Source organism: Panulirus ornatus, chromosome 19 (assembly GCF_036320965.1).
Source record: "Panulirus ornatus isolate Po-2019 chromosome 19, ASM3632096v1, whole genome shotgun sequence".
In the NCBI taxonomy this organism is placed as follows: Eukaryota; Metazoa; Arthropoda; class Malacostraca; order Decapoda; family Palinuridae; genus Panulirus; species Panulirus ornatus.
Window position 1 is genome coordinate 41,993,302 of NC_092242.1, and position 26,694 is coordinate 42,019,995.

Sequence of the window (26,694 nt, forward strand, 5' to 3'; positions counted from 1 at the left end):
ATACTTGGCGTTTGGAAGGAGTCACAGGGTGAAGTGAGACAGTCTTAAGGCACCAAGATCTGTAGTTTATTTTCGACTTCTGAGAGTTTGAAATGGTTTGAACATATGGAACGAATGAGTGAAGAAAGGTTGACGAAGAGGATATATGTGTCAGAGGTGGAGGGAACAAGGAGAGGCGGAAGACCAAATTGGAGGTGGAAGGATGAATTGAAAAAGATGTTGAGCGATGGGGCCCGAACATGCAGGAGGGTGAGAGGCGTGCAAAGCCTAGAGCAAATTGGGACGATGTGGTATACAGGGGTCGAAATGCTGTCAATGGACAGAACCGGGGCATGTGAAACGTTTGGGGTAAACAATGGAAAGGTCTGTGGGGCCTGGATGTGGATAGGGAGCTGTGGTTTCGGTGCATAACACAACAGCTAGAGACTGAGTGTGAGCGAATGTGGCCTGTTCTTATCTGTTTTCCTGACACACCCTCGCTGACGCAGGAATGAATGTGTACATGTGTATACATGTATACGTATGTGTATATGTTGATATGTATAAGTATGTATATGTACATATGTGTTGTGTATGTATAAATTTGTGTATATGAGTGGATAGGTGTCTTCGTCTGTTTCCTGACACGGACCGCTGTCGCGGGAAATGGCGACCAAGTATGATAAATAATGATATATATATATATATATATATATATATATATATATATATATATATATATATATATATATATATATATATATATGACAGCTAGAGACTGTGTGGCGGTGTGGCGACGAGAATGAATAAGGGCAGCAAGTATGAATTATGTACATGTGTATATATGTATATGTGTGTGTATGTATATATATGTATACGTTAAAAAGTATAGGAATGTATATTAGCGTGTGTGGACGTGTATATACGTACATGTGTATGTGGATGGGTTGGGCCATTCTTTCGTCTGTTTCCTTGCGCTACCTCGCTGACGCGGGAGACAGCGACAAAATATGATAAATGAATAAGTATAGTATATATATGTATATATATATATATATATATATATATATATATATATATATATATATATATATATATATATATATATATATATATTCTTAATAATAATTCTTAATATGGTGTGGGAGGCAAGTTGTTAGAAGCAGTGAAAAGTTTTTATCGAGGATGTAAGGCATGTGTACGTGTAGGAAGAGAGGAAAGTGATTGGTTCTCAGTGAATGTAGGTTTGCGGCAGGGGTGTGTGATGTCTCCATGGTTGTTTAATTTGTTTATGGATGGGGTTGTTAGGGAGGTAAATGCAAGAGTCCTGGAAAGAGGGGCAAGTATGAAGTCTGTTGGGGATGAGAGAGCTTGGGAAGTGAGTCAGTTGTTGTTCGCTGATGATACAGCGCTGGTGGCTGATTCATGTGAGAAACTGCAGAAGCTGGTGACTGAGTTTGGTAAAGTGTGTGGAAGAAGAAAGTTAAGAGTAAATGTGAATAAGAGCAAGGTTATTAGGTACAGTAGGGGTGAGGGTCAAGTCAATTGGGAGGTGAGTTTGAATGGAGAAAAACTGGAGGAAGTGAAGTGTTTTAGATATCTGGGAGTGGATCTGTCAGCGGATGGAACCATGGAAGCGGAAGTGGATCATATGGTGGGGGAGGGGGCGAAAATTTTGGGAGCCTTGAAAAATGTGTGGAAGTCGAGAACATTATCTCGGAAAGCAAAAATGGGTATGTTTGAAGGAATAGTGGTTCCAACAATGTTGTATGGTTGCGAGGCGTGGGCTATGGATAGAGATGTGCGCAGGAGGATGGATGTGCTGGAAATGAGATGTTTGAGGACAATGTGTGGTGTGAGGTGGTTTGATCGAGTAAGTAACGTAAGGGTAAGAGAGATGTGTGGAAATAAAAAGAGCGTGGTTGAGAGAGCAGAAGAGGGTGTTTTGAAATGGTTTGGGCACATGGAGAGAATGAGTGAGGAAAGATTGACCAAGAGGATATATGTGTCGGAGGTGGAGGGAACGAGGAGAAGAGGGAGACCAAATTGGAGGTGGAAAGATGGAGTGAAAAAGATTTTGTGTGATCGGGGCCTGAACATGCAGGAGGGTGAAAGGAGGGCAAGGAATAGAGTGAATTGGAGCGATGTGGTATACAGGGGTTGACGTGCTGTCAGTGGATTGAATCAAGGCATGTGAAGCGTCTGGGGTAAACCATGGAAAGCTGTGTAGGTATGTATATTTGCGTGTGTGGACGTATGTACATGTGTATGGGGGGGGGGGTTGGGCCATTTCTTTCGTCTGTTTCCTTGCGCTACCTCGCAAACGCGGGAGACAGCGACAAAAAAAAAAAAAAAAAAATATATATATATATATATATATATATATATATATATATATATATATATATATATATATATATATATATATATATATGGAGATAGGGGAGAAAGAATACTTCCCATGTATTCCCTGCGTGTCGTAGAAGGCGACTAAAAGGGGAGGGAGCGGGGGACTGGAAATCCTCCCCTCTCCTTTTAATTTTCCGAAAGAAGGAACAGAGAAGGGGGTCAAGAGAGGATATTCCCCCAAAGGCTCTGTTCTTAACGCTACCTCGCTAATGCGGGAAATGGCGAATAGTATGAAAAAAAGAATATGGGGAGAATATTCAATGTATGTATACCTTGTGGTGATATGCCTGAGGATTGACGGAAAGCGTGCATAGTGCCATTGTACAAAGGCAAAAGGGATAAATGTGAGTGTTCAAATTCCAAAGATGTAAGTTTGTTGAGTATTCCTGGGAAATCATGTGGGAAGGTATTGATTGAGAGGGTGAAGGCATGTACAGAGCATCAGATTGGGGAAGAGCAGTGTGGTTTCAAAAGTGGTAGAGGATGTGTGGATCAGGTGTTTGCTTGGAAGAATTTATGCGAGAAATACTTAGAAAACAAATGGATTTGTATGCAGCATTTATGGATCTAGAGAAGGCATATGAGAGAGTTAGAGATGCTCTGTGGAAGGTATTAAGAGTATATGGTGTGAGAGTCAAGTTGCCAGAAGCAGTGAAAAGATTTTTAACTAGGATGTAAGGCATGTGTACGAGTAGGAAGAGAGGAAAGTGATTAGTTCCCAATAAATGTCGGTTTACGGCAGGGGTGCATGATGTCTCCATGGTTGTTGAATTTGTTTATGGATGGGGTTCTTAGAGAGATGAATGCAAGAGTTTGGAGAGAGGGGCAAGTATGCATTCTGTTGTGGATGAGAGGGCTTGGGAAGTGAGTCAGTTGTTCGTTGATGATACAGCGTTAGTGGCTGATTCGGGTGAGAAACTGCAGAAGCTGATGACTGAGTTTGGTAAAGTGTGTGAAGGAAGAAAGCTGTGGGTAAATGTCAATAAGAACAAGGTTAGGTATAGTAGGGTTGAGGGACAAGTTGATTGGGAGGTAAGTTTGAATGGGGAAGAACTGGAGGAAGTGAAGTGTTTTAGATATCTATGAGTGGATTTGGCAGCGGATGGAACCATGGAGACGGAAGTGAATCACAGGGTGAGAGAGGGGGCGAAAGTTCTGGGAGCGTTGAGGAATGTGTGGAAGTCGAGAACATTATCACGGAAAGCGAAAATGGGGATGTTTGAAGGAATAGTGGTTCCAACAATGTTATATGGTTGCGAGGCGTGGCCTATAGACAGGGTTGTGCGGAGGAGGGTGGATTTGCTGGAAATGAGATGTTTGAGGACAATATGTGTTTTGTGGTGGTATGATCGAGTAAGTAATGAAAGAGTAAGAGAGATGTGTGGTAATAAAAGGAGTGTAGTTGAGAGAGCAGAAGAGGGTGCATTGAAATGGTTTGTTCACATGGAGAGAATGAGTGAGGAAAGATCGAAAGAGAGGATATATGTGTCAGAGGTAGACGGAAAAAGGAGAAGTGGGAGACCAAATTGGAGGTGGAAGGATGGAGTGAAAAAGATTTTCATCCTCCGGGGCCTGAACATGCAGGAGGGTCAAAGGCGTGCAAGGAATAGAGTGAATTGGAACGATGTGATATATCGGGGTCGACGTGCTGTCAGTGTCAGTGGATTGAACCAGGGGATGTAGTGCGTCTGGGGTAAACCATGGAAATTTTTGTGAGGCCTGGATGTGGAAAAGGGAGCTGTCGTTTCAGTGCATTGCACATGACAGCTAGAGACTGAGCGTAAACGAATGTGGCCTTTGTTGTCTTTTCCTAGTGCTACCTCGCGCGCATGCTGGGTGAGGAGGGGGTGTCATTTCATGTGTAGCAGGGTGGCGACTGGAATTAATAAAGGCAGCAATTGTGAATTATGTGCATGTGTATATATGCATATGTCTATGTATGTATATATATGTATACGTTGAAATGTATAGTCGTGTATATGTGCATGTGTGGATGTCTATGTATATACATGTGTATGTGGATAACGCGGGAGACAGCGACAGAGTATACATATATATATATATATGTATATATATATATATATATATATATATATATATATATATATATATATATATATATTTATTTATTTATTTTATCATATATTTATTTTGCCTTGTCGCTGTCTCCCGCGTTAGCGAGGTAGCGCAAGAAACAGACGAAAGAATGGCCCAACCCACCCACATACACATGTATATACATACACGTCCACACACACAAATATACATACCCATACATCTCAATGTACACATATATATATATATATATATATATACACACACAGACATATATACACATGTACATAATTCATACTGTCTGCCTTTATTTATTCCCATCGCCACCTCGCCACACATGGAATAACATCCCCCTTCCCCCTCATGTGTGCGAGGTAGCGCTAGGAAAAGACAACAAAGGCCCCATTCGTTCACACTCAGTCTCTAGCTGTCATGTAATAATGCACCGAAACCACAGCTCCCATTCCACATCCAGGCCCCACAGAACTTTCCATGGTTTACTCCAGACTCTTCACATACCCTGGTTCAATCCATTGACAGGACGTCGAACCCGGTATACCACATCGTTCCAATTCACTCTATTCCTTGCACGCCTTTCACCCTCCTCTATGTTCAGGCCCCGATCACTCAAAATCCTTTTCACTCCATCTTTCCACCTCCAATTTGGTCTCCCACTTCTCCTTGTTCCGTCTACCTCTGACACATATATCCTCTTGGTCAATCTTTCCTCACTCATTCTCTCCATGTGACCAAACTATTTCAAAACACCCTCTTCTGCTCTCTCAACCACACTCTTTTTATTTCCACACATCTCTCTTACCCTTACATTACTTACTCGATCAAACCACCTCACACCACATATTGTTCTCAAACATCTCATTTCCAGCACATCCACCCTCCTGCGCACAACTCTATCCATAGCCCCCGCCTCGCAACCATACAACATTGTTGGAACCACTATTCCTTCAAACATAGCCATTTTTGCTTTCGGAGATAATGTTCTCGACTTCCAAACATTCTTCAAAGCTCCCAAAATTTCCGCCCCCTCCCCCACCCTATGATTCACTTCCCCTTCCATGGTTCCATCCACTGCCAGATCAACCCCCAGATATCTAAAACACTTTACTTCCTCCAGTTTTTCTCCTTTCAAACTTACCTCCCAATTGACTTGACCCTCAACCCTACTGTACCTAATAACCTTGCTCTTATTCATATTTACTCTTAACTTTCTTCTTTCACACACTTTACCAAACTCAGTCACCAACTTCTGCAGTTTCTCACGTGAATCAGCCACCATCGCTGTATCATCAGCGAACAACAACTGACTCACTTCCCAAGCTCTCTAATCCACAACAGACTGCATAATTGCCCCTCTTTCCAAAACTCTTGCATTCACCTTTCTAACAATCCCATCCTTAAACAGATTAAACAACCATGGAGACATCACACACCCCTGCCGCCAACCTACATTCACTGAGAACCAATCACTCTCCTCTCTTTCTACACGTACACATGCCTTACATCCTCGATAAAAACTTTTCACTGCTTCTAACAACTTGCCTCCCACACCATATATTCATAATACCTTCCACAGAGCATCTCTATCAACTCTATCATATGCCTTCTCCAGATCCATAAATGCTACATACAAGTCCATTTGCTTTTCTAGGTATTTCTCACATACATTCTTCAAAGCAAACACCTGATCCACACATCCTCTACCACTTCTGAAACCACACTGCTCTTCCCCAATCTGATGCTCTGTACATGCCTTCACCCTCTCAGTCAATACCCTCCCATATAATTTACCAGGAATACTCAACAGACTTATACCTCTGTAACTTTAGCACTCACTCTTATCCCCTTTGCCTTTGTACAATGGCACTATGCAAGCATTCCCCTAATCCTCAGGCACCTCACCATGAATCATACATACATTATATAACCTTACCAACCAGTCAACAATCCAGTCACCCCCTTTTTTAATAAATTCCACTGCAATTCCATCCAAACCTACTGCCTTGCCGGCTTTCATCTTCCGCAAAGCTTTTACTACCTCTTCTCTTTTATATATATATATATATATATATATATATATATATATATATATATACATATATATATATATATATATATATATATATATATATATATATATATATATATATATTTATATATATATACCGATGAGACCACGGGGAAAAGGAAACACGATAAGTTCCCAAGTGCACTTTCGTGTAATAATCACATCATCAGGGGAGACACATGAGAGAAATAAAAGACAGTTGATATACATCTAAGAGACGAAGCTAGGACGCCATTTGGTAAACATGTGATTGTCGAAAACGTACAACGAGCGTTCATAAACCTATCATTTCACAAATTTTTTCAACAATAAAGCTATCTAATTTGTATAGACCATCACTAATATTAAGATTATAATTCTTTGTATATTTAAAAATAGAAGATTCAATGATATTTCTCTTGGTAATAGAGTTAGTGTTAATAACTGAGATGGCATTACTCCAGTCAATACAATGATTATAGTTTTTAACGTGATTCAACAAGGCATTTGATTCTTGTCCCGTTCTTATGCTATATTTATGTTGCTTAAGTCTAACAGAAACATCCTTACCAGGCTGACCAGCATAGAATTTATCACAATTTCCACAGGAGACTTTATGGATGCATGCTAGAGAATTTTCTGTTGAATTCTTGATTAAGATTTTCTTTATAGTATTATTGTTGCTAAAGGCAGCATTTACATTAAAGGATTCAAGCAACATCGGAAGTAAAGTGAAATTATTATAAAAATGGAGAACTAAAAGATTCTTGGTGTCAATGGGAGGTTTGGGCTGAACTCTATAAAATGATTTCTTTGGTAACTTAAGGGATTTATCAATGAATGATGTAGGATACTTTAACTTAGACCCAATAGAATATTCAGTAGGCTCCATCACATATAAATTGTCAAGATGGGTAGTTTCCTTATCAAGCCCTTTAATGGGTGAGGTATGAAATTCTAATGTCATGAACAATGTAGATTTAGTTAACAAGCTAAACAATATCAATGTTAATTTTGATTTCAAACTAGTTAACTTTGATGTTTCCTCACTTTTCACTAAAGGTCCAGTTGATGACCTTTTAGAATATTTATCTGACGTCTTGGATGATATTCATTTACCTATTTCAAAGTCTGTTTTCAGTGAACTGATAAAATTGTGTATAAAAGACGTGTATTTCAATTCAATGGAGATTATCATGCTCAAAAATTTGGTATGGCAATGGGTAACCCTCTTTCACCTGTATTAAATAATCTTTATATGGAATTTTTTGAAACAAAATTATTAAAGGATATCTTACCTTCTAATGGAATTTGGTTTAGGTATGTAGATGATGTTCTTTGTGTTTGGCCAACAAATGAAAATTTACAACTATTTCTTCCCTTACTTAACAATTTAGTACATTCCATCAAATTTACTGTAGAAAATGAAAATAATGGTATGCTACCATTTTTAGATTGCATGATCCATAGGCAAGGAAACAAGTTTAGGTTTAGCATATACAGAAAACCTACCTTGACAGAGTTGAATTATCATCATTTCAATCTATGTTCCTTAGGGCATTACGTATTTACCGTCGAGAGTTTGTTGATGATGAGTTTGAGAAGATATATTCTGTTGGATCTAAGTTAAAGTACCCTAGATCTTTCATTGATAAATCCCTTAAGTTAGCAAAGAAATTTATAGAGTTGAGCCCAAACCTCCCATTGACACTAAGAATCCTTAAGTTCTTTCTTTTAATAATAATTTTATTTTACTTCCCATGTTGCTTAAATCCTTTAATGTAAATGTTGCCTTTAGCAACAATAATGCTATAAAGAATATCTTAATCGGGAATTCACCAGAAAATTCTCCTGGATGCATCTATAAAGTGCCTTGTGGAAATTGTGATAAATTTTATGTTGGTCAGACTGGTAAGGATCTTTCTGTTAGACTTAAGCAACATAAATATAGTATAAGAACGGGACATGAATCAAATGCCTTGCTTAATCACGTTAAAAACTATAATCATTGTATTGACTGAAGTAATGCCATCTCAGTTATTAACTCTAACTCTATTACCGAGAGAAATATAATTGAATCTTCTATTATAGAATATATAAAGAATTATCATCTTAATATTACGGTCTATACAAATTAGATAACTTTATTGTTGATAAAATTTGTTAAATGATAAGTTTATGAACGCTCGTTGTATGTTTTGGACAATCACATGTTCACCAAATGGCGTCCTAGCTTCGTCTCTTCGATGTATATCAGATTACTTATATTTCTCTTTTGTGTCTTCCCTGATAATGGGATTATTACACGAAAGTGCACTTGGGAACTTTTCGTGTTTCATAGGAATATCTTGCTCACGCGACGCAAAAAAAAAACAAAGAAATATATATATATATATATATATATATATATATATATATATATATATATATATATATATATATATATATATATATATATATATATATATATATATATATATATATGTATCCCTGGGGATAGGGGAGAAAGAATACTTCCCACGTATTCCCTGCGTGTCGTAGAAGGCGACTAAAAGGGAAGGGAGCGGGGGGCTGGAAATCTTCCCCTCTCATTTTTTTTTTAATTTTCCAAAGGAAGGAACAGAGAAGGGGGCCGGGTGAGGATGTTTCCTCAGAGGCCCAGTCCTCTGTTCTTAACGCTACCTCGCTGAGGCGGGAAAGGCGAATAGTATGAAAAGATATATATATATATATATATATATATATATATATATATATATATATATATATATATATATATATATATATATATATATATATATTTATATATATATTCATTCATTTTCTATTTATTTATTTATTTTGCTTTGTTGCTGTCTCCCGCGTTAGCGAGGTAGCGCATGGAAACAGACGAAAGACTGGCCCAACCCGCCCACATACATATGTATATACATACACGTCCACACACGCAAATGTACATACCTATACATCTCAATGTACACACATATATATATCTTTTTTTTCTTTTATACTATTCGCCATTTCCTGCATTAGCGAGGTAGCGCCAAGAACAGAGGACTGGGCCCCCGAGGGAACACCCCCACCTGGCCCCCCTCTCCGTTCCTTCTTTTGGAAAAAAAAAAATGAGAGGGGAGGATTTCTAGCCCCCCGCTCCCTTCCCTTTTAGTCGCCCCTGGGGATAGGGGTGAAAGAATACTTCCCACGCATTCCTCGCGTGTCGTAGAAGGCGACTAGAGGGGACGGGAGCGGGGGGCCAGAAATCCTCCCCTCCTTGTATTTGTAACTTTCTAAAATGGGAAACAGAAGAAGGAGTCACGCGGGGAGTGCTCATCCTCCTCGAAGGCTCAGACTGGGGTGTCTAAATGTGTGTGGATGTAACCAAGATGTGAAAAAAGGAGAGATAGGTAGTATGTTTGAGGAAAGGAACCTGGATGTTTTGGCTCTGAGTGAAACGAAGCTCAAGGGTAAAGGGGAAGAGTGGTTTGGAAATGTCTTGGGAGTAAAGTCAGGGGTTAGTGAGAGGACAAGAACAAGGGAAGGAGTAGCAGTACTCCTGAAACAGGAGTTGTGGGAGTATGTGATAGAATGTAAGAAAGTAAATTCTCGATTAATATGGGTAAAACTGAAAGTTGATGGAGAGAGATGGGTGATTATTGGTGCATATGCACCTGGGCATGAGAAGAAAGATCATGAGAGGCAAGTGTTTTGGGAGCAGCTGAATGAGTGTGTTAGTGGTTTTGATGCACGAGACCGGGTTATAGTGATGGGTGATTTGAATGCAAAGGTGAGTAATGTGGCAGTTGAGGGAATAAGTGATATACATGGGGTATTCAGTGTTGTAAATGGAAATGGTGAAGAGCTTGTAGATTTATGTGCTGAAAAAGGACTGGTGATTGGGAATACCTGGTTTAAAAAGCGAGATATACATAAGTATACGTATGTAAGTAGGAGAGATGGCCAGAGAGCGTTATTGGATTACGTGTTAATTGACAGGCGCGCGAAAGAGAGACTTTTGGATGTTAATGTGCTGAGAGGTGCAACTGGAGGGATGTCTGATCATTATCTTGTGGAGGCTAAGGTGAAGATTTGTATGGGTTTTCAGAAAAGAAGAGTGAATGTTGGGGTGAAGAGGGTGGTGAGAGTAAGTGAGCTTGGGAAGGAGACTTGTGTGAGGAAGTACCAGGAGACACTGAGTACAGAATGGAAAAAGGTGAGAACAATGTAAGTAAGGGGAGTGGGGGAGGAATGGGATTTATTTAGGGAATCAGTGATGGATTGCGCAAAAGATGCTTGTGGCATGAGAAGAGTGGGAGGTGGGTTGATTAGAAAGGGTAGTGAGTGGTGGGATGAAGAAGTAAGATTATTAGTGAAAGAGAAGAGAGAGGCATTTGGGCGATTTTTGCAGGGAAAAAATGCAATTGAGTGGGAGATGTATAAAAGAAAGAGACAGGAGGTCAAGAGAAAGGTGCAAGAGGTGAGAAAGAGGGCAAATGAGAGTTGGGGTTAGAGAGTATCATTAAATTTTAGGGAGAATAAAAAGATGTTCTAGAAGGAGATAAATAAAGTGCGTAAGACGAGGGAGCAAATGGGAACTTCAGTGAAGGGCGCAAATAGGGAGGTGATAACAAGTAGTGGTGATGTGAGAAGGAGATGGAGTGAGTATTTTGAAGGTTTGTTGAATGTGTTTGATGATAGAGTGGCAGATATAGGGTGTTTTGGTCGAGATGGTGTGCAAAGTGAGAGGGTTAGGGAAAATGATTTAGTAAACAGAGAAGAGGTAGTAAAAGCTTTGCGGAAGATGAAAGCCTGCAAGGCAGCAGGTTTGGATGGTATTGCAGTGGAATTTATTAAAAAATGGTGTGACTGTATTATTGACTGGTTGGTAAGGTTATTTAATGTATGTATGACTTATGGTGAGGTGCCTGAAGATTGGCGGAATTCGTGCATAGTGTCTTTGTACAAAGGCAAAGGGGATAAGAGTGAGTGCTCAAGTTACAGAGGTATAAGTTTGTTGAGTATTCCTGGTAAATTATATGGGAGGGTATTGATTGAGAGGGTTAAGGCATGTACAGAGCATCAGATTGGGGAAGAGCAGTGTGGTTTCAGAAGTGGTAGAGGATGTGTGGATCAGGTGTTTGCTTTGAAGAATGTATGTGAGAAATACTTAGAAAAGCAAATGGATTTGTATGTAGCATTTATGGATCTGGAGAAGGCATATGATAGAGTTGATAGAGATGCTCTGTGGAAGGTATTAAGAATATATGGTGTGGGAGGCAAGTTGTTAGAAGCAGTGAAAAGTTTTTATCGAGGATGTAAGGCATGTGTACGTGTAGGAAGAGAGGAAAGTGATTGGTTCTCAGTGAATGTAGGTTTGCGGCAGGGGTGTGTGATGTCTCCATGGTTGTTTAATTTGTTTATGGATGGGGTTGTTAGGGAGGTGAATGCAAGAGTTTGTGAAAGAGGGGCAAGTATGAAGTCTGTTGGGGATAAGAGAGCTTGGGAAGTGAGTCAGTTGTTGTTCGCTGATGATACAGCGCTGGTGGCTGATTCATGTGAGAAACTGCAGAAGCAGGTGACTGAGTTTGGTAAAGTGTGTGAAAGAAGAAAGTTAAGAGTAAATATGAATAAGAGCAAGGTAATTAGGTACAGTAGGGTTGAGGGTCAAGTCAATTGGGAGGTGAGTTTGAATGGAGAAAAACTGGAGGAAGTAAAGTGTTTTAGATATATGGGAGTGGATCTGGCAGCGGATGGAAACATTGAAGCGGAAATGGATCATAGGGTGGGGGAGGGGGCGATAATCCTGGGAGCCTTGAAGAATGTGTGGAAGTCGAGAACATTATCTCGGAAAGCAAAAATGGTTATGTTTGAAGGAATAGTGGTTCTAACAATGTTGTATGGTTGCGAGGCGTGGGCTATGGATAGAGTTGTGCGCAGGAGGATGGATGTGCTGGAAATGAGATGTTTGAGGACAATGTGTGGTGTGAGGTGGTTTGATCTAGTAAGTAACGTAAGGGTAAGAGAAATGTGTGGAAATAAAAAGAGTGTGGTTGAGAGAGCAGAAGAGGGTGTTTTGAAATGGTTTGGGTACATGGAGAGAATGAGTGAGGAAAGATTGACCAAGAGGATATATGTGTCGGAGGTGGAGGGAACGAGGAGAAGTGGGAGACCAAATTGGAGGTGGAAAGATGGAGTGAAAAAGATTTTGTGTGATCGAGGCCTGAACATGCAGGAGGGTGAAAGGAGGGCAAGTAATAGAGTGAATTGGATCGATTTGGTATACCGGGGTTGACGTGCTGTCAGTGGATTGAATCAGGGCATGTGAAGCGTCTGGGGTAAACCATGGAAAGCTGTGTAGGTATTGTATATTTGCGTGTGTGGATGTATGTATATACATGTGTATGGGGGTGGGTTTGGCCATTTCTTTCGTCTGTCTGCTTGCGCTCCCTCGCAAACGCGGGAGACAGCGACAAATATATATATATATATATATATATATATATATATATATATATATATATATATATATATATATATATATATATATATATATGTGAGAAGGAGATGGAATGAGTATTTTGAAGGTTTGTTGAATGTGTCTGATGACAGAGTGGCAGATATAGGGTGTTTTGGTCGAGGTGGTGTGCAAAGTGAGAGGGTTAGGGAAAATGATTTGGTAAACAGAGAAGAGGTAGTAAAAGCTTTGCGGAAGATGAAAGCCGGCAAGGCAGCAGGTTTGGATGGTATTGCAGTGGAATTTATTAAGAAAGGGGGTGACTGTATTGTTGACTGGTTGGTAAGGTTATTTAATGTATGTATGACTCATGGTGAGGTGCCTGAGGATTGGCGGAATGCGTGCATAGTGCCATTGTACAAAGGCAAAGGGGATAAGAGTGAGTGCTCAAATTACAGAGGTATAAGTTTGTTGAGTATTCCTGGTAAATTATATGGGAGGGTATTGATTGAGAGGGTGAAGGCATGTACAGAGCATCAGATTGGGGAAGAGCAGTGCGGTTTCAGAAGTGGTAGAGGATGTGTGGATCAGGTGTTTGCTTTGAAGAATGTATGTGAGAAATACTTAGAAAAGCAAATGGATTTGTATGTAGCATTTATGGATCTGGAGAAGGCATATGATAGAGTTGATAGAGATGCTCTGTGGAAGGTATTAAGAATATATGGTGTGGGAGGCAAGTTGTTAGAAGCAGTGAAAAGTTTTTATCGAGGATGTAAGGCATGTGTACGTGTAGGAAGAGAGGAAAGTGATTGGTTCTCAGTGAATGTAGGTTTGCGGCAGGGGTGTGTGATGTCTCCATGGTTGTTTAATTTGTTTATGGATGGGGTTGTAAGGGAGGTAAATGCAAGAGTCCTGGAAAGAGGGGCAAGTATGAAGTCTGTTGGGGATGAGAGAGCTTGGGAAGTGAGTCAGTTGTTGTTCGCTGATGATACAGCGCTGGTGGCTGATTCATGTGAGAAACTGCAGAAGCTGGTGACTGAGTTTGGTAAAGTGTGTGGAAGAAGAAAGTTGAGAGTAAATGTGAATAAGAGCAAGGTTATTAGGTACAGTAGGGGTGAGGGTCAAGTCAATTGGGAGGTGAGTTTGAATGGAGAAAAACTGGAGGAAGTGAAGTGTTTTAGATATCTGGGAGTGGATCTGTCAGCGGATGGAACCATGGAAGCGGAAGTGGATCATAGGGTGGGGGAGGGGGCGAAAATTTTGGGAGCTTTGAAAAATGTGTGGAAGTCGAGAACATTATCTCGGAAAGCAAAAATGGGTATGTTTGAGGGAATAGTGGTTCCAACAATGTTGTATGATTGCGAGGCGTGGGCTATGGATAGAGATGTGCGCAGGAGGATGGATGTGCTGGAAATGAGATGTTTGAGGACAATGTGTGGTGTGAGGTGGTTTGATCGAGTGAGTAACGTAAGGGTAAGAGAGATGTGTGGAAATAAAAAGAGCGTGGTTGAGAGAGCAGAAGAGGGTGTTTTGAAGTGGTTTGGTCACATGGAGAGGATGAGTGAGGAAAGATTGACCAAGAGGATATATGTGTCGGAGGTGGAGGGAACGAGGAGAAGAGGGAGACCAAATTGGAGGTGGAAAGATGGAGTGAAAAAGATTTTGTGTGATCGGGGCCTGAACATGCAGGAGGGTGAAAGGAGGGCAAGGAATAGAGTGAATTGGAGCGATGTGGTATACCGGGGTTGACGTGCTGTCAGTGGATTGAATCAGGGCATGTGAAGCGTCTGGGGTAAACCATGGAAAGCTGTGTAGGTATGTATATTTGCGTGTGTGGACGTATGTATATACATGTGTATGGGGGGGGGGGGTTGGGCCATTTCTTTCGTCTGTTTCCTTGCGCTACCTCGCAAACGCGGGAGACAGCGACAAAGTATAATAATAATAATATAATAATATATATATATATATATATATATATATATATATATATATATATATATATATATATATACTATCGTACAAAGGTGAAGAGTTTCCATGGGCCGTGGGTGAAGTTTCTGGGATCCCGTTTTTCATCTCGGGTGCTCGTGCCAGATAATAATGAAGGCATGATGCCCCAGACAGAAGGCTAATGAGATCCTGCCACTGACTCCGGTGTATTCTCCAACCTCAGAAATATGATGTGCTACCTTATTTCTTATTGTAAGGGATGTTGACCTTCTTTGATAATGACCAAGATGCAGAGCCAAATATAAGACTCCTGTGCCCAGAAAACTAACCCGTGCATGATTTTGGCCTGATGGAGTTTGATTAAAGATTGACAAAAGCAAAACTTAGTGAGTTCTACTCGTACTCGTATCTAGTACTAAATTCTTACTGTCACTGGTGAGTTGCCACGCTTCACTGTTATATCATACGTGTATAGGCACACTTCCCATAGTATATTGTGTATATCATCTTTCCATGGTTATGTGTCCCCTGACGTTGTTCAGCCATGGCATGGGGAAGAGAAATGACGTTAGATATCTGGTAATGAAGGACGCCATGAAAGATATAGTTTCTAAAGGGACTCAGTCTGGTTGCGCAATCGACATTTTAGTGCAAGCCACATATGAAAATTGTTTCATAGATATGAGCGTCATATTCATTTTCTTTACGAAGATTTTACATTCATTACGACTGCTGAAATTTTCTCATTTTTCACCCTTCTCCTTTTCGATCATGTAATATTCAGTCGCTACTAAACTTTGTTTCTCACACCTTAGGAATATCTAAGAATGAGAAATTTACGTTACTGCATAAGGTATTTCTGTCCCAAAAAATTTGTCCAGTTTCGTCATAACACCCAAGATGATGTGCTTGTGTCTCACTCCGTCAAGGCGGGAATAAAATTGTACTGAACATGGACACTGCACTTGGAAGCTGAAGCTGTTCTCTGCCTCAGCCTGGCTATAGCTGGACCAAACCAGTTCTTACGTTGTCTGACACCTCATTGTGACGTGTACCCTTCAAAAATGAAAAGAATTAACGTGGATCATCGACAGCCATTTTCATTTATCAGAATTGTAAGTTGACATAGTGCTCATATTAAATTGGCTTGCACTCAATCATTCTGACCTTTTTAGAAATTCTGTAATAACGAGAATATACCCAGAGATGTGTCCTGCCTCTTTACCAAACATCGTCTCAGTCCAGCAAGCCATGGCTGGGAATCACACTTGACATGCAAGTTTCGTAGACGATATTCAGGACCGCTAGTGTCATAGCTCAGCATTATCTGGGTGTGTTCTGATGACACTTAGCGTTAGGCTCGGGTTGAATCAAAAACAAGTATGAAATTAAGAAGAAAAACATCGGAGGACTATCTTTGATTTTGATTGAATATGGTGAATATGGAGTAATTTCGGTATATATGCACCAAAGTGCTAATGATCTATCATATTTTGATCATTTTGAAATTGTGAAAGCAGACATATTTACTGCACGGTGTATGGCGCCACACATCATATTGGTCTGCATAGCCATGAGTACTGTCACGTCTCCTGACGAATGCTGTCAGCGCTCAGCCAAGGCCAGAGGACTTGTGATTATTGGCATCAGTACAGGACAGCTTCAAAGGCAAATAAACGTTTTTACCAAGAAGAAAATACGTTAACCAGATAGATAAATGAATAAGGAAAAACAGGACAAGAATGGGTCATCTGACAGCTAAAATGACTTCAACCCAACCAACGTAAAGGGTTAACATTCTGGTGATCGTGCTGGAGGAGGTTTAGGAGGGCTAAAGAAAGAACAAGTATGAAATTAAGAAGAAAAACATCGGAGGACTATCTTATATATATATATATATATATATATATATATATATATATATATATATATATATATATATATATATATATATATATATATATATATAGTTACCCATTGCAACTATTATTGCGCGAAAGGTGAACGTGTCTATATGAAACCATCTGAAATGCGTGTAAGGTTTATATTCAGTCTGACGATGTGTTCGGTGGGTGGGAGTGGATACCTTAGCTCGCTTTGTTGTGGATCCGGTTTTTAAGGAGTTTGGATACTGATGATTGCAACCATATAGTTTAGCATGAGGAGGGAGAATTTAGGGGATTGGAGGTTTTCAAGATGGATATTATATTGGCAAGTTTCCAGGTGTATTAGGATTTGTGTACCAAGCAGTGGTTGGACAGTAACAGAGCCAAATTGTTTGATGGTGAAGTTTGATAAATTATCAGGACATGTTTCAAGGGAGCTCTATAGGGTTTCCATTGAGCTGTGAATGTCTCAGGGAGCAACGGATGGGTAAATATTTGTCTCATGGGGAAAATTTTGTGAAGGTTTTTCTTGATTGCCTTACTCGGAGATGCGGTAGGCTTGAAGCTTATTTTTGTAGTGTTTCTTGTGCATGTTTATATCATTTTGGAAGATGGAGTGATGTTTTCTAGGGTTAGGGAGCTGGGGTGGTGAGGGAGGTATGAATTTTTTGAGCCCTAATACACTACCATCAATGATATGGAACGACTTGACTCCCTTCGGATCCAATAAACCCGGCGGGAAAGAATTGAAAAAGTATTCTAATTGTAGGTCATTGTATAGGAAAAAATGTTTATGAACTTTAAGCTTTACTTTACCTTAATAGATATGAAAATTAAGAAAACATAAATGGAAGTAGTTACTATAATAAAGCGAAAAAAAATTAAAATTCATATGAATAAAAAAGTTACAACTCATCGACTTAACACAAACCTCTTCATTAAAGAACTTAACATTACAGTTATCCATTATCCAGACTACCGGCTTCCTGCTGGCAGAAGGCGAGCTTCTCTGTATTACCATTTATTTCTATATGTTATTCATTTCCCACACTATCACTATCGGTGGGTCTAGCTCAACCAAACACGATGGAAAAAAAAAAAAGGAATTGGAGCACATTGTGACGCACCAGCCCTCCACGATGTCTGACCGGGACTGAAGGAAGAGGGACCTACGTGGTCATATATATAAGGGAACCCAAGGATGGTGTTCCAAGGATAATTGTTCGCCAGGGTTGGGTACTGTTGGTTTAGCTTTTCGTCGTGTTTAGGTAGAGGTTCGAGCTTGCTATTTGTTTTTAGATGATTAGGTTGATTATAGATAAAATCTCTATGGATAGGACGGAAAGAATACTACCCACGTATTCCCCGCGTGTCGTGGAAGGCGACTAAGAAGGGCGGAAGCGGGGCACTGTAAATCCTCCCTTCTGACGGTTCAGATTGAGGTGTCTGAGAGTGTGTGGATGTAATCAAGATGAGAATAGAGGGAAGATAGGTATTATGTTTGAGGAAAGAAACCTGAATGTTCTGGTTCTGAGTAAAACGAAACTCAAGAGTAAAGAGGAAAAATGATCTGGAAGTGTCCGGAGTACAGTCAGTGGTTGGTGAGAGGACAAGAGTTGTGAAAGTGTGTGTTCGTGTGAGGAAGAAAATTTTAGATCGATGTTGGTAAAACTGAAAGTTGATGGAGAGAGATAGGTGATTATTGGTGATTATGCACCTGGTCATGAGAAGAAAGATCATGAGAGGCAAGTATTTTGGAAGCAGCTGGGTATTAGTGATGAGTGATGTAAATGTAAAGGTAAATAATGAAGCAACTGAGGGCATAATTGTTGCACATGGAATATTCAGTGGGATGAATGAATTGTGTGCTGAAAAAGCCTGGCGTTAGGAATACCTAGTTTAACGAAAGTTATACACAAGTATACGAATGTGAGTAGGAGTGATGGTCCATGGGCATTATCAGGTTATGTATTAATTGATAGACGTATAAGAGAGAGAATTTTGGATATATATATGTGCTGAGAAAGACAGTTGGTGGGATGCCTGATAACTGTCTTGTGGAGGCGAGGGTGAAGATTTGTAGAGGTTTTCGAAAAAGGGGAAACAGTGTCGAGGAAAAGAGAGTTTAAAAAGGAGACTTGTGTGAAGAAATACCACGAGAGATCGAGTGTTGAATGGCAAAAGGTGAGAAAAAATGAAGTGAGGGGAGAAGATAAGGAATGGGGTGGATTTAGGGAAACAGTGATGACATGTGTAAGAGATGCATGTGGCATGAAAAAGGTGGGAGGTGGGCGGATTAGAAATAGTAGTAAGCGGTGGGATGAAGTAAAGTTGCTAGTGAAAGAGGAAACAGAGGCGTTTGGGTGACTTACAAGGAAGGAATGCAGATGATTGGGAGATGTATAAAAGAAAGCGGCTGGAGGTCAAGAGAAAGATGCCGGGGTTAAAGAAGAGGGCAAATGAGAGTCGGGATGAGACAATATCATCTAACTTTAGGGGGGGGATAAAAAGAAGTTTTGGAAGGAGGTAAATAATATACGAGGGACAAGAGAACAAATGGGAGCATCATTGAAGCGGGCAAAAGGGGAAGTGATAACAGGTAGTTTTGAAGTGACGATGAGATGAGTGGGCATTTTGAAGGACCTTTGAATGTGTTTGATATTAGAGTGGCAAATGTAGGGTGTTGGGTGATATGCGTAGAGAGAGATTCATGGAGAGGTTTGGTGAAGAGAAAAGAGGTGGTGAAAGCTTACGGAATATGAAATGCGCACAGGTGGCTAGAGTATTGCAGTTGAATTTATCAAGAAAGGGAATGGCTGTGCTATTGATTGGATCATGGTGAAGTGCCTGAGGATTGGCGGAATGTATCCATAGTGCCATTTTACAAAGACAAAGGGGATAAAGGTGAGTGTTCAAATTACAGAGGCATAAGCGTGTTTAGTATACCTAGAATATTGCATGGGAGGGTATTGACTGAGAATGTGAGGGCATGTACAGAGCATCAGATTGAGGAGAAGTGGTAGAGGATGTGTGGATCAGGTGTTTACTTTGAAGAATGTGTGTGAGAAATACTTAGAAAAACAGATGGATTTGCATGTGGCCTTCATAGATCTGGGGAAGGTCTGTGATAGGTGGAAGGACTTAAGAATGTTTGGTGTGTGAAGTAAGCTGCCAGAAGCAGTGGGAAGATTCTATCAAGGATGTAAGGCATGTGTACGAGTAGGAAAAGAGGAGAGTGATTAGTTCCCACTGTCGGTTGGTGTGCGGCAGGGGTGTGTGATGTCCCCATGTTTGTTTTATCTGCTTATGGATGGGTAATGAGGGAGGTAAATGCAAGAGTCTTGTAGAGAGGGGCGAGTGTGCAGTCTGTTAGGGATGAGAACGACTGTGAACTAAGTCAGATATTATTTTGTCGATGATAAAGCACTGGTGGCTGACTCGAGTGAGACTCTGCAGAGGTTAGTGACTAAGTTTGGAAGGGTGCGTGCAAGGAGAAAGTTGAGAGTAAATGTGAATAAAAACAATGTTACCAGGCTCAGCATGGTTGAGGAGCAAGTTGGTTGAGATGTAAGTTTGAATGGAGAAAAAATAGAGGAAGTGAAGTGTTGTAGATGTCTGGGAGTGGACTTGGCAGTGAATGGAACCATGGAAGCGGACTTGAGTCATAGGGTGGGGAGAGTGCAAAGGTTCTGGGATCGATGAAGAACATTTGGAAAGAGCAACCGTTATCTCAGAAGGCAAAAGTGGGTATATTTGAAGGAATGGTAGTTCCAGCACTGATGTATGGTTCCAAGGCTTGGGCTATGGATAGGTTTGTGCGGAGGGTGGATATTTTGGAAATGAAATGTTTGAGGTCAGTTTTCGGTCTAAGGTGTGTTGATCAAGTAATGAAAGGGTAAGAGAAATGTATGGAAATAAAAAGAGTGTGGTTGAGAGAGTAGAAGGAGTGTGGTGAAATGATTTGGAAATATGGAGAGAATGAGAGAGGAAAGATTGACAAAGAGGATATATATGTCAGAAATGGAGAGAACAAGGAGAAGCGGAAAACAAAATTGGATAGGGAAGGTTGGAGTAAAGTGAAAAAGATTTTGAGCTAACTGGGTCCGTATATGCAGGAGGGTGAAAGGCGTGCATGGAATTGAGCGAACTGGAAGGATATAGTATACTGGACTTAACCAGGGCATGCGAAACGACCGGAGTAAACCATAAAAAGGTCCGTTGGCCTGGATGTAGAAAGGGAGCTGTGGTTCCGTTGCATTATACATGACAGCTGGAGAATGAATGTCAAAGAATGTGGCTTCTCTTCATTTGTTCCTGGCACTACCTCGCTGATGCAAGAGGTGGGGGGGACTGAGTGTGGGGGAGGAAAAGAGAATGTATATTCGTTTTTTCTTCATGCATTTGTGCTTTTTCCTGTGGGGTGGGGTAGTTTCAGGAATGGATGAAGGCAAGCAAGAATGAATATATATATATATATATATATATATATATATATATATATATATATATATATATATATATATATATATATATTTATTCATTGTTTATTTTTTTATTCTGCTTTGTCGATGTCTCCCGCGTTAGCGAGTTAGCGCAAGGAAACAGACGAAAGAATGGCCCAACCCGCCCACATACACATATATATATACATACACGTCCACACACGCAAATATACATACCTATGTACCTATGTACCTATGTACACATATATATACACACACAGACATATACATATATACACATGTACATAATTCATACTGACTGCCTTTATTTATTCCCATCGCCACCTCGCCACACATGGAATAGCAACCCCCCCCCCACTCATGTGTGCGAGGTAGCGCTAGGAAAAGACAACAAAGGCCCCAGTTGTTCACACTCAGTCTCTAGTTGTCATGTAATAACGCACCGAAACCACAGCTCCCTTTCCACATCCAGGCCCCACAGAACTTTCCATGGTTTACGCCAGACGCTTCACACGCCCTGGTTCAATCCATTGACAGCACGTCGACCCCGGTATACCACATCGTTCCAGTTCACTCTATTCCTTGCACGCCTTTCACCCTCCTCCATGTTCAGGTCCCGATCACTCAAAATCTTTTTCACTCCATCTTTCCATCTCCAATTTGGTCTCCCACTTCTCCTCGTTCCCTCCACCTCTGACACATATATCCTCTTGGTCAATCTTTCCTCACTCATTCTCTCCATGTGACCAAACCATTTCAAAACACCCTCTTCTGCTCTCTCAACCACACTCTTTTTATTTCCTCACATCTCTCTTACCCTTATATTACTTACTCGATCAAACCACCTCACACCACATATTTTCCTCAAACATCTCATTTCTAGCACATCCACCATCCTGCGCACAAATCTATCTATAGCCCACGCCTCGCAACCATACAACATTGTTGGAACCACTATTCCTTCAAACATACCCATTTTTGCTTTCCGAGATAATGTCCTCGACTTCCAAACATTCTTCAAGGCTCCCAGAATTTTCGCCCCCTCCCCCACCCTATGATTCACTTCCACTTCCATGATTCCATCCGCTGCCAGATCCACTCCCAGATATCTAAAACACTTTACTTCCTCCAGTTTTTCTCCATTCAAACTTACCTCCCAGTTGACTTGAACCTCAACCCCACTGTACCTAATAACCTTGCTCTTATTCACATTTACTCTTAACTTTCTTCTTTCACACACTTTACCAAAGCCAGTCACCAGCTTCTGCAGTTTCTCACATGAATCAGCCACCAGCGCTGTATCATCAGCGAACAACAACTGGCTCACTTCCCAAGCTCTCTCATCCACAACAGACTGCATACTTGCCCCTCTTTCCAAAACTCTTGCATTCACCTCCCTAACAACCCCATCCATAAACAAACTAAACAACCATGGAGACATCACACATCCCTGCCGCAAACCCACATTCACTGAGAACCAATCACTTTCCGCTCTTCCTACAAGTACACATGCCTTACATCCTCGATAAAAACTTTTCACTGCTTCTATCAACTTGCCTCCCACACAATATATTCTTAATACCTTCCACAGAGCATCTCTATCAACTCTATCATATGCCTCTCCAGATCCATCCTCTACCACTTCTGAAACTACACTGCTCTTCCCCAATCTGATGCTCTGTACATGTCTTCACCCTCTCAATCTGTAACCTCCCATATAATTTACCAGGAATACTCAACAAACTTATACCTCTGTAATTTGAGCACTCACTCTTATCCCCTTTGCCTTTGTACAATGGCACTATGCAAGCATTCCGCCAATCCTCAGGCAACCTCACCGTGAGTATATATATATATATATATATATATATATATATATATATATATATATATATATATATATATATATATATATATATATATATAGAAGAGGTAGTAAAAGCTTTGCGGAAGATGAAAGCCGACAAGGCAGGGGGTTTGGATGGTATTGCAGTGGAATTTATCAAAAAAGGGGGTGACTATATTATTAACTGGTTGGTAAGATTAGTTAATATATGTGTGACTCATGGTTAGGTGCCTGAGGATTGGCGGAATGATTGCATAGTGCCATTGTACAAACGCGAATGGGATAAAAGTGAGTGCTCAAATTACAGAGGTATAAGTTTGTTGAGTATTCCTGGTAAATTATATGGGAGGGTATTGATTGAGAGGGTGAAGGCATGTACAGAGCATCAGATTGGGGAAGACCAATGTGGTTTCGGAAGTGGTAGAGCATGTGTGGATCAGGTGTTTGCTTTGAAGAATGTATGTGAGAAATACTTAGAAAAGCAAATGGATTTGTATGTAGCATTTATGGATCTGGAGAAGGCATATGATAGAGTTGATAGAGATGTTCTGTGGAAGGTATTAAGAATATATGGTGTGTGGGGCAAGTGAAAAGCAGTGAAAAGTTTTTATCGAGGATGTAAGGCATGCGTACGTGTAGGAAGATAGGAAAGTGATTGGTTCTCAGTGAATGTAGGTTTGCGGCAGGGGTGCGTGATGTCTCCATGATTGTTTAATTTGTTTATGGATGGGGTTGTTAGGGAGGTGAATGCAAGAGTTTTGGAAAGAGGGGCAAGTATGCGGTCTGTTGTGGATGAGAGAACTTGGGAAGTGAGCCAGTTGTTGTTCGCTGATGATACAGCGATGGTGGCTGATTCGGGTGAGAAACTGCAGAAGCTGGTGACTGAGTTCGGTAAAGTGTGTGAAAGAAGAAAGCTGAGAGTAAATGTGGATAAGAGCAAGGTTATTAGGTACAGTAGGATTGAAGGACAAGTCAATTGGGAGGTAAGTTTGAATGGAGACAAACGGGAGGAAGTGAAGTGTTTTAGATATCTAGGAGTGGATCTGTCAGCGGATGGAACCATGGAGGCGGAAGTGAATCATAGGGTGGGGGGAGTGGCGAAAGTTCTGGGAGCGTTGAAGAATGTGTGGAAGTCGAGAACATTATTTCGGAAAGCAAAAATGGGTATGTTTGAAGGAAAAATGGTTCCAACAATGATATATGGTTGCGCGGCGTGGGCTATTGATAGAGTTGTGCGCAGGAGGGTGGATGTGCTGGAAATGAGATGTTTGAGGACAAACTGTGGCGTGAGGTGGTTTGACCGAGTAAGTAATGAAAGGGTAAGAGAGATGTCTGGTTATAAAAAGAATTTGGTTGAAAGAGCAGAAGAGGGTGTTTTGGAATGGTTTGGTCGAATGGAAAGAATGAATGAGGAAAGATTGACAAAGAAGATATATGTGTCAGATGTGGAGGGAACGAGGAGAAGTGGGAGGCCAAATAGGAGGTGGAAAGATGGGGTGAAAAAGATTCTGAGTGATCACGGCCTGAACTCGCAGGGGGGTGAGAGTCGTGCGAGGAATAGAGTGAATTGGAATGATGTGGTATACCGGGGTCGACGTGCTGTCAATGGGTTGAACCCGGGCATGTAAAGCGCATGGGGTAAACCATGGAAAGTTCTATGGGGCTTGGATGTGGAAAGGGAGCTGTGGTTTTGGTGCATTATACATGACAGCTAGAGACTGAGTGTGAACAAATGGGGCCTTTGTTGTCTTTTCCTAGCGCTACCTCGTGCACATGCGGGGGGAGAGGGTTGTTATTTCAGGTGTGGTGGGGTGGCGACGGGAATGAATAAGGGCAGACTGTAGTACATGTGCATATCTGTATATGTCTGTGTGTGTATATATATGTATACGTTGAGATGTATAGGTATGTATATATGCGTGCGTGGACTTGTATGTATATAAATGTGTATGTGGGTGGGTTTGGGCATTCTTTCATCTGTTTCCTTGCGCTCCCTCGCTAACGCGGAAGACAGCGACAAAGTATAATAATATATATATATATATATATATATATATATATATATATATATATATATATATATATATATATATATATATATATATATATATATATATATATATATATATATATATGTGTACAGAGGTATAAGTTTGTTGAGTATTCCTGGTAAATTATATGGGAGGGTATTGATTGAGAGGGTGAATGCATGTACAGAGCATCAGATTGGGGAAGAGCAGTGTGGTTTCAGAAGTGGTAGAGGATGTGTGGATCAGGTGTTTGCTTTGAAGAATGTATGTGAGAAATACTTAGAAAAGCAAATGGATTTGTATGTAGCATTTATGGATTTGGAGAAGGCATATGATAGAGTTGATAGAGATGCTCTGTGGAAGGTATTAAGAATATATGGTGTGGGAGGAAAGTTGTTAGAAGCAGTGAAAAGTTTTTATCGAGGATGTAAGGCATGTGTACGTGTAGGAAGAGAGGAAAGTGATTGGTTCTCAGTGAATGTAGGTTTGCGGCAGGGGTGTGTGATGTCTCCATGGTTGTTGAATTTGTTTATGAATGGGGTTGTTAGGGAGGTAAATGCAAGAGTTTTGGAAAGAGGGGCAAGTATGAAGTCTGTTGGGGATGAGAGAGCTTGGGAAGTGAGTCAGTTGTTGTTCGCTGATGATACAGCGCTGGTGGCTGATTCATGTGAGAAACTGCAGAAGCTGGTGACTGAGTTTGGTAAAGTGTGTGGAAGAAGAAAGTTAAGAGTAAATGTGAATAAGAGCAAGGTTATTAGGTACAGTAGGGTTGAGGGTCAAGTCAATTGGGAGGTGAGTTTGAATGGAGAAAAACTGGAGGAAGTGAAGTGTTTTCGATATCTGGGAGTGGATCTGGCAGCGGATGGAACCATGGAAGCGGAAGTGGATCATAGGGTGGGGGAGGGGGCGAAAATTCTGGGAGCCTAGAAGAATGTGTGGAAGTCGAGAACATTATCTCGGAAAGCAAAAATGGGTATGTTTGAAGGAATAGTGGTTCCAACAATGTTGTATGGTTGCGAGGCGTGGGCTATGGATAGAGTTGTGCGCAGGAGGATGGATGTGCTGGAAATGAGATGTTTGAGGACAATGTGTGGTGTGAGGTGGTTTGATCGAGTGAGTAACGTAAGGGTAAGAGAGATGTGTGGAAATAAAAAGAGCGTGGTTGAGAGAGCAGAAGAGGGTGTTTTGAAGTGGTTTGGGCACATGGAGAGAATGAGTGAGGAAAGATTGACCAAGATGATATATGTGTCGGAGGTGGAGGGAACGAGGAGAAGAGGGAGACCAAATTGGAGGTGGAAAGATGGAGTGAAAAAGATTTTGTGTGATCGGGGCCTGAACATGCAGGAGGGTGAAAGGAGGGCAAGGAATAGAGTGAATTGGAGCGATGTGGTATACCGGGGTTGACGTGCTGTCAGTGGATTGAATCAAGGCATGTGAAGCGTCTGAGGTAAACCATGGAAAGCTGTGTAGGTATGTATATTTGCGTGTGTGGACGTATGTATGTACATGTGTATGGGGGGGGGGGTTGGGCCATTTCTTTCGTCTGTTTCCTTGCGC

At 40.8% G+C, this 26,694-nt stretch overlaps 1 protein-coding gene across 1 annotated transcript in view; it reads left to right on the forward strand.

Annotated features, from left to right (window-relative positions):
* Nucleotides 1–26,694, forward strand: part of LOC139755693 (Ig-like and fibronectin type-III domain-containing protein 2) — a gene marked incomplete at its 3' end in the record, with an annotated part of 712,838 nt that overhangs the window by 586,155 nt on the left and 99,989 nt on the right. The gene's annotated exons all lie outside the window — the stretch shown is intronic.